Raw genomic sequence first — 8,089 nt, forward strand, 5'->3', positions numbered from 1 at the left:
CAGATGGGCGTAACCGGACTTTTGCAACACCTACAAGGATCCAATAAACAAAAATTTATAAAGTTCCTTAACTAAGCTTTACCATTTGACATAAAACTGTTATTTCTTTGAAAACCTCTATAATTTTTTTTTTCACTTCTACCTATATATGGGGTCGTCTTACGAACGTACTTAAAGATTCTTTGTCAAAAATTCTAATTTTGAAACGGTTATTGGACACTAGGTGGTCAGCCCGAAGTGATGCTACGAAGGCACTTTTAGGTTTCTTTATCACTATTAAGCAAGTATTAGAAGACATTTTCAATAACGTAGATCAAAAAGCGGAGTGCCGTAATAAAGCTTACGGACTACTTTTAACGATGAATAAGTTAGAAACGGGAATAATGACAATTACGTGGAACAAAGTCCTAGAACGCTTACAAGCGACTAGTGCTTAGCTGCAGTCGTCTGATCAAGACCTTAATGAAGGGATACGCCCTTTATGAATCATTATATGGCTACGTCCAAGTAATGCGAACCACTTTTTCAGATATTGAGGCAAGAGTCAAATATCTGACCTACTGTGCAGAATATCAGCAACAGATATCACGACGAATCAAGCGATATACAACCCAGCAAACATGTAAGTTAGAGAATGATTAGAGAACGAGTCGAACTCTAATATATTTCTCTAAGGTAGAACGTTAGAAAACTATAAGAAAAACTGTCGAGAACTATAGCATTCTGTACAAAAAGTGGACTTAGTTCTCGATATCGAAAAAAATATTAGTTATCTGATCGTATTCTAAGGTTGAATTCTAATTCGATTGTAATGTTGATTTTTGATTATTTTGGAGCTATTATTTGATTTCGTTTATAAATTTTTTTTTTTCAAATTAAAATAGTTTTATTTCATATTGCCTAATTTTTCATTGCATTAATATTAATATAGTTGTGTGCAAAAAGTCAACACAAAAGTCTTTATATTAAATTCTAGTGAATTTATTAAAATTATAAATCCAAATTCAAACACAAAAATATTCATAAACAAGTAAGGAAGGGCTAAGTTCGGGTGTCACCGAACATTTTATACTCTTGCATGATAAAGTGATAATAGAGATTTCAAGCGTGGTTGTGAACCGATTTCACCCATATTTGGTACATGTCATCAGGGTGTTAAGAAAATATTATACACCAAATTTCATTGAAATCGGTGGAGTACTTCCTGAGATATGGTTTTTGGTTCATAAGTGGGCGACTCCACGCCCATTTTCAATTTTTAAAAAAAGCCTGGATGCAGCTTCCTTCTGACATTTCTTCCATAATTAGTGTTTCTGACGTTTTTTGTTAGTTGGTTAACGCACTTATAGTGATTTTCAACATAACCTTTGTATGGGAGGTGGGCGTGGYTATTATCCAATCTCTTCCATTTTTGAACTGTATATGGACTGTCTCTTATACACATCTAGATGTGTATAAGAGACAGCTGTACAGTCGATCAGCAGGTGTTCCGGAGTTTCAGGCTCCCTGTCGCAGAACCGGCAGTTTGCGCTGGCGGATAGGTCCATGTTGTATAGGTGCCTATTCAGCCTGCAATGACCAGGCTAGTAAAGTATACTTTTTAAGACAACTGTTACACTTAAGGGTCTCACAGCCATTTTATCCTTCGTACCCTTCCAACACAAATTCAGCGCAACACCATCGGTAAAAATTTGGCGCCAAACATTTTTTACGAACTTTTCAGCTGTGTAGCCAGATACTGTGAAAAATTCCTCCTTCTGGAAAGATATGCATTGAGTTCAAGTTTAACAATTTAGATAGTCTGTTGGTTAATAAAAATATTACCAGTTCATTAAATTTGCTGGAATGCTCCTTTATATACTTTCGATTTTTTACCTTTTTCAGTTACAGGAGTATTTTCTGATGCTTCTTCTATGATGTGGTTAAAAACCATTTTCTGTCCGAATAATTTATGTACGTTTATATGTTCGAATTAATAAATAATGCTTACAAATATTTAAATATCCCAAAAAAAAAACAATTAATGAAGGAAAGGAATGAACAAGTTGATGTTAAACTCGTAGTTACTAAATTTTATAATTTTTTCCGATATTTCATCTAAGTTGTGATGATAGACGGAAGACGAAATTTTTAGGACTTCACATGACTTGATGTTGAGAATTCCGGATGAGATAGATGTTTCAAAATAATCCTGTAAATTCAGAACTTCCTTTCCAAGTAGCTTTGTGGTCTTATTTATAGCCACTAATTTAAATATTTTGCCCTTAACGCTGTAAAAGTAACCAGGTTCTTTCGGCGAAAAGTAAAACTTTGAAGATTGTACAAATATTAATGAATCATTTCTAAATTTTCCTTTTCTAATTTCAGTAGATGGATTCATAGTATTGTTTGACCTAAAACCAGAATGGTGGTATGTTCGTGAATTGGGTTGAGCAAGAACTTGAAAATGAATCGGATTTTCATCGAAAAATCTTTTTCAGCAATGAGGCTCATTTCTGGCTAAATATGCGTTATTGGTCAGGCACACGTACTCCATGAGTGACAAAATGTGTGAAAAAATTACAATTGATGAGGTTTAAAGACCGTACTTCTTCCATGATGATCAAGACCGGCACATTACTGTGAATGGGAATCGCTACCTCTCAGTGACGAAATGGCAGAGTCAATTGGCCGCCTCGGTAGACTTGAAGCCGCTAGACTACTTCCTGTGTGGTCACGTCAAATCTGTGGTCCACGTCAACAAGCCAGCGACGATTTATGTTTGAAAGCCGTCGAAAATTGGGTTCAGCGTCTAGACTTCTGCAAGCAAGCCATGCAAAAGAGACCAAGTTCCATACATACTGTTTTGCAGTATTTTTGCAAAATTCCTTTATTTATTTTTTATTTGAGTGCATTTTGTTGTTGTATCGTACGAATAAATTTTTCTTTCTGCTCGCATGTATTCATCTTGAGTTTTATTCCTTCAGCCCTAATCGTTTCGCAACGAAATCACTTTCATTCGAAGAACAAATAAAACATTCCGTTCAAATCCAGTCGTTGTGTAGTCGAAAATACTCGTTGAAATACTCGAAAACGCTAAATAAATCATAAGGTTGCTTATATTGTTGCATGCTTAGAGCGCATGCCTGCTTTGCAGTCTAACGCACTCAACCCGCTGTCCTTGAGCAATACTGCAATTTTTTAGCAAAAACATTGACCTCAAAGCTTAAACATGTAAAAGCTCTTGTAGACTTATTGAAGTGACCAAACCTGTGGGCTATACAATTTTATTAAAAGCTCTTTGATCTTATTTTTCCAAAAAATGCATTCGCAGGCACAACAAAACTTCAATATTAAATATAACGTAGATAGCCAAAAAGACGAAAAGAACAGCTCAAACCGCCACAAACATGCATGAATACTAAATACTGTCTCTAATAAGAGGAAATGGAAAAGTTCCACAAAATATAACTTGTTTTTCTGGAACAAGCGACTATGGAGCGTTAGAAAACTAAAATTTAGATTATAAAAATATACACAAAATCGAAATATGCAGAATGTCAACATTTCTCTTAAAAACAAAAAAAGAAAAAAAAAAAAACAAGAAACCAACTTTTAAGCATAAGATAAGTAGTTCTTATATTATATAACTTTGTTATGAAGCTTCATTTACTTATCTCACACAAGTGATTTATTGTTTCCAGCCACAGTGTGGCGCCATCCAAACTTTAAGCATCAGAAACCTGCTCACTTATTACCGGGTATATATCCGTTAGTGAGGCAGATTTCTAATTTGAACTCAGATTTATCATTGAAAGCAATTTGATGCGCTCAAGTGTCCGGATTTTATTCCTGCAAATATTGCATGTACTTCTGATTTGAACATAAATATATTTCTAACAATTCTTTTGATAAATATTGATCTGTTAGTAATAAAAATTTAGTTTCTTAGTAGTTTAAACTAACGTTGAGCAACACCAAAAGCTCCGTCAGGATCAGTAAGGACCTCTTCGAGCCGTTCGATAACAAACGAGGTTTCAGACAAGGCGACGCCCTATCGTGCGATTTTTTCAATCTGTTGCTGGAGAAAATAATTCGAGCTGCAGAACTTAATCGGGCAGGTACAATCTTTTATAAGAGTGTACATATCAATATCATCGGCCTCAACACCCGCGCCGTTAGTTGCGCTTTCTCCAGACTGGACAAGGAAGCAACACAAATGGGTCTAGCAGTGAACGAGGGCAAGACTAAATATCTCCTGTCATCAAACAAACAGTCGTCGCGCTCGCGACTAGGCTTCCACGTCACAGTTGACAACCATAACTTCAAAGTTGTAGAACCAGCATAAACACTAGCAATAATGTCAGCCTGGAAATCCAACGCAGAATAACTCTTGCCTACAGGTGCTCCTTCGTACTGAGTACGCAATTGAGTAGCAAAGTCCTCTCTGGACAAACGAAGACCAAATTCCGTAAGTCACTCATTATTCCCATCCTGGTTTATGGTGCAGAGGCATAGCCGATAACAACAACTGATGACTCGACGTTACGTGTTTTCGAGAGAGAGGTTCTGCGAAGACTTATGATCCTATGATAAAATATACAACGACATTGACATAGTTCAGCGAATTAAAAGACAGTGGCTGTGCTGGCTAGGTCATGTCGTCCGAATAGATGAAAACACTCCAGCTCAGAAAGTATTCGTCGCAGTACCCGCCGATCGCTTATATCGAGGACAACAAAAGTACTGTAGACCAGTGTAACATATGAGTATAGAGTTGAACTTTGCCTTTCATTACTTAGCAATTACAACACAAGGAATTTCTATCTCAATCTCATTATTTTAATTGAAGTATTTTTTCAACCACTGATCTTTGACACTTCAGCTCTGTAATGTTATATCTCTGCTCGTATCATTCCCACAATTTATAGCAAGATATTACAAAATCGTTGCTATAATAAAGTGACACAGTTTTTATACCATAAACAGGGTACATTAAATTTGGGACGAAGTTTGTAACACGCACAAGGATGTACAAACTGATTGTAAACGGTATTTGGTATCGCTCGAATTCCCACATAGCGGGCACACGGCTACCCAGCGGTTTTTAGAAATTTTGCTTTACATGTCGTTGACTTCCAAGCATTCGCTTGTGTGATTCGCTCTGGACAATTCAATACCAATCGTAACCAGAACAAGAAGAAAGAAAAAAAATTGAATAACTAACTAACAAGTAAGGAAGGGCTAAGTTCGGGTGTAACCGAACATTTTATACTCTCGCATGATAAAGTGATAATCGAGATTTCAGGCGAGGTTTTATTTTGGTACATGTCATCAGGGTATTAAGAAAATATTACATACCGAACTTCATTGAAATCGGTCGAGTACTTCCTGAGATATGGTTTTTGGTTCATAAGTGGGCGACGCCACGCCCATTTTCAATTTAAAAAAAAATCCTGCATGCAGCTTCCTTCTGACATTTTTTCCGTAAAATTTAGTGTTTATGACGTTTTTTGTTAGTCGGTTAACGCACTTTTAGTGATTTTCAACATCACCTTTGTATGGGAGGTGGGCGTGGTTATTATCCGATTTTTGAACTGTATATGGAAATGCCTAAAAGAAACGATTCTATACAGTTTGGTTGACATAGCTATAGTAGTTATGATAGTAGATATGTACAAAAAAGTAGGTAGGGTGCGGGGCCACGCCCACTTTTCCAAAAAAATTACGTCCAAATATGCCCCTCCCTAATGCGATCCTTTGTGCCAAATTTCATTTTAATATCTTTATTTATGGCTTAGTTATGACACTTTATACGTTTTCGGTATCCGCCATTTTGTGGGCGTGGCAGTGGGCCAATATTGCCCATCTTCGAACTTAACCTTCTTATGGAGCCAAGAAATACGTGTACCAAGTTTCATCATGATATCTCATTTTTTACTTGAGCTACAGCTTGCACGGACGGACGGACAGACAGACATCCGGATTTCAACTCTACTCGTCACCCTGATCACTTTGGTTTATATAACCCTATATCTGACTCTTTTAGTTTTAGGACTTACATACAACCGTTATGTGAACAAAACTATAATACTCTCTTTAGCAACTTTGTTGCGAGAGTATAAAAATAGAATAAATTTGATTAAGTTAAGTTAAAAACTCAACAGGATGCAAATCAAGTGGAAATCTGTAATGCTTTCTGAAGAGTCGAAATTTAACAATATTGATGGTTATCAAGCAGTTCGTCGCAGAGGTATATACTACATATAATGGTATTAGGATGCATTTCCAAGTAGATACAAATCGAAAATAATTTTAATAAAAGAAGGGTCAGTGGAAAATGAAAAATATATAAATATTATTACGGAAGGCGTGGTACCCTGCTTGGTGCCCCTTCCCGAAAATGATCAAAGACTTATTTTTAAAGAAAATTCTGCAACTTGCTATTGCGCTTGCTCGGTAAGTTACACAATGAATATCTCTCCCGTCATGTTTTTAGGTTTATTCGTTAATTTCACATTTGATTTAGGTATTACTTCACTGGATGAGCCATTCTGAGCGTCCGGATCTCAATCGAATAGAGAACGTAAGTGTCGCAATAAACATGTGAAAAAATAAATAAAAGACCATGGAAGGAAGAAAGAGTGTGGTTAAAAGGAGCAAGAAGCTGCCCATTTGCCGGAACCGCCGGTATCGGATCATTATTGCATATAGCATATATAGAATCTGATCAATAAAAATCCAGGACTTGTATAGAAAACTTTTTTACTAGGCAAGGTATCTACACGAAATTTAGTATAGATTGTTTTAAGAAATCAAGAAATTTTTTAGATTAGACCGCTATAGCATATAGTTGCCATACAAATTGAGCGGTCAAAATCGAGTTCTGGAAACTTTTGTATCTGTTAAGGGTATTATAGCTTCGGTGCAACCAAAGTTAGCTAGTTTGCTTATTCTAGTTAAAAATATGTCAGCATTATTGTACTGCTTCTGAGAAGTAAAAAATTAGATTAAAAAAAGAAGTTAATGGCAAATCCAGCAATTATTTTGCTAAATGATAATGATTAAATCTTGATTGCAAAGTTTAATAGTAATGCAAATAATTATATGATAAGCACACATAAATACAGGTACATACATATACATATGAATATATAAATATAATATATAAATATAAATAAAAATAAGGTGACATTTGAATTTAAACTGCGCGCGTCGAAGGATTTGAAGAATTTATTTTTTTTTTTTAGTTGGTAGTACTGTCAGTCACATTTATGTCAAATTTCATGTCAAAATATTCATTAGTGTTTGAGATACAAGTCGTTTTGTGAGCTGCGAAAAGTGAGTTTTTCGTTTTTTGCGATGTCGAAATTTGTTGAGAAAAGACTCATTAAATGATCATTTCGCCAAAAACTCAACCCATATCGTTCCGCAACCACCGTATTCACCTGATCTGGCACCATGCGACTTCTGGCTGTTCACCAAGCTCAAAAGACCGCTCCGAGGACACCGTTTTTCAGGAGATTCAAGCCGCAGCGAAGATGGATGTTAAGGCCATCCCGGAATGTGACTAAAACCAGTGTTTCGAAGATTGGAAAATCCGTTGGCGTAATGTACTACATCTAGTGGGGATTACTTTGAAGGAGATGAAATTGATTTGGAAGAATAAATAAAGAATTTTCAAAATAAATACAATTTCACCTTATTTTTTGGGCACCTCATAAGTGCCGTCGACGCTGATAATAATACATCACTAATCTGCAAACGCCAGGTAGCGAAAAGAAGAAACGACTGGCTTCCGAAAAGACGCAAGTTTAACAATACATACCTGCATACATATATAGAAGTATGTTTATAAACTAGCAAAATATTGCAAGCACATATGTACATATATACATACTTATCCATTTCGAAATCACTACCTTCATTTCAATTAACTGACAATTAACTAAGACTGTAGGAAAATAAAGTGTGTGGTTCAGTAATATACTCGACGTACTTCTCTACAAATCATCAGATTTTTGGTAAATAAATTATTGCGCAATATTTTCAAATTCTGTATAATTTAATAAATTCTTGCAAATCTTAGCATTCTTTGCAGATCTCTACA

Source organism: Bactrocera latifrons, unplaced genomic scaffold (genome assembly GCF_001853355.1).
Source record: "Bactrocera latifrons isolate USDA-ARS-PBARC rearing strain unplaced genomic scaffold, ASM185335v1 scaffold_50, whole genome shotgun sequence".
Taxonomy (NCBI): domain Eukaryota; kingdom Metazoa; phylum Arthropoda; class Insecta; order Diptera; family Tephritidae; genus Bactrocera; species Bactrocera latifrons.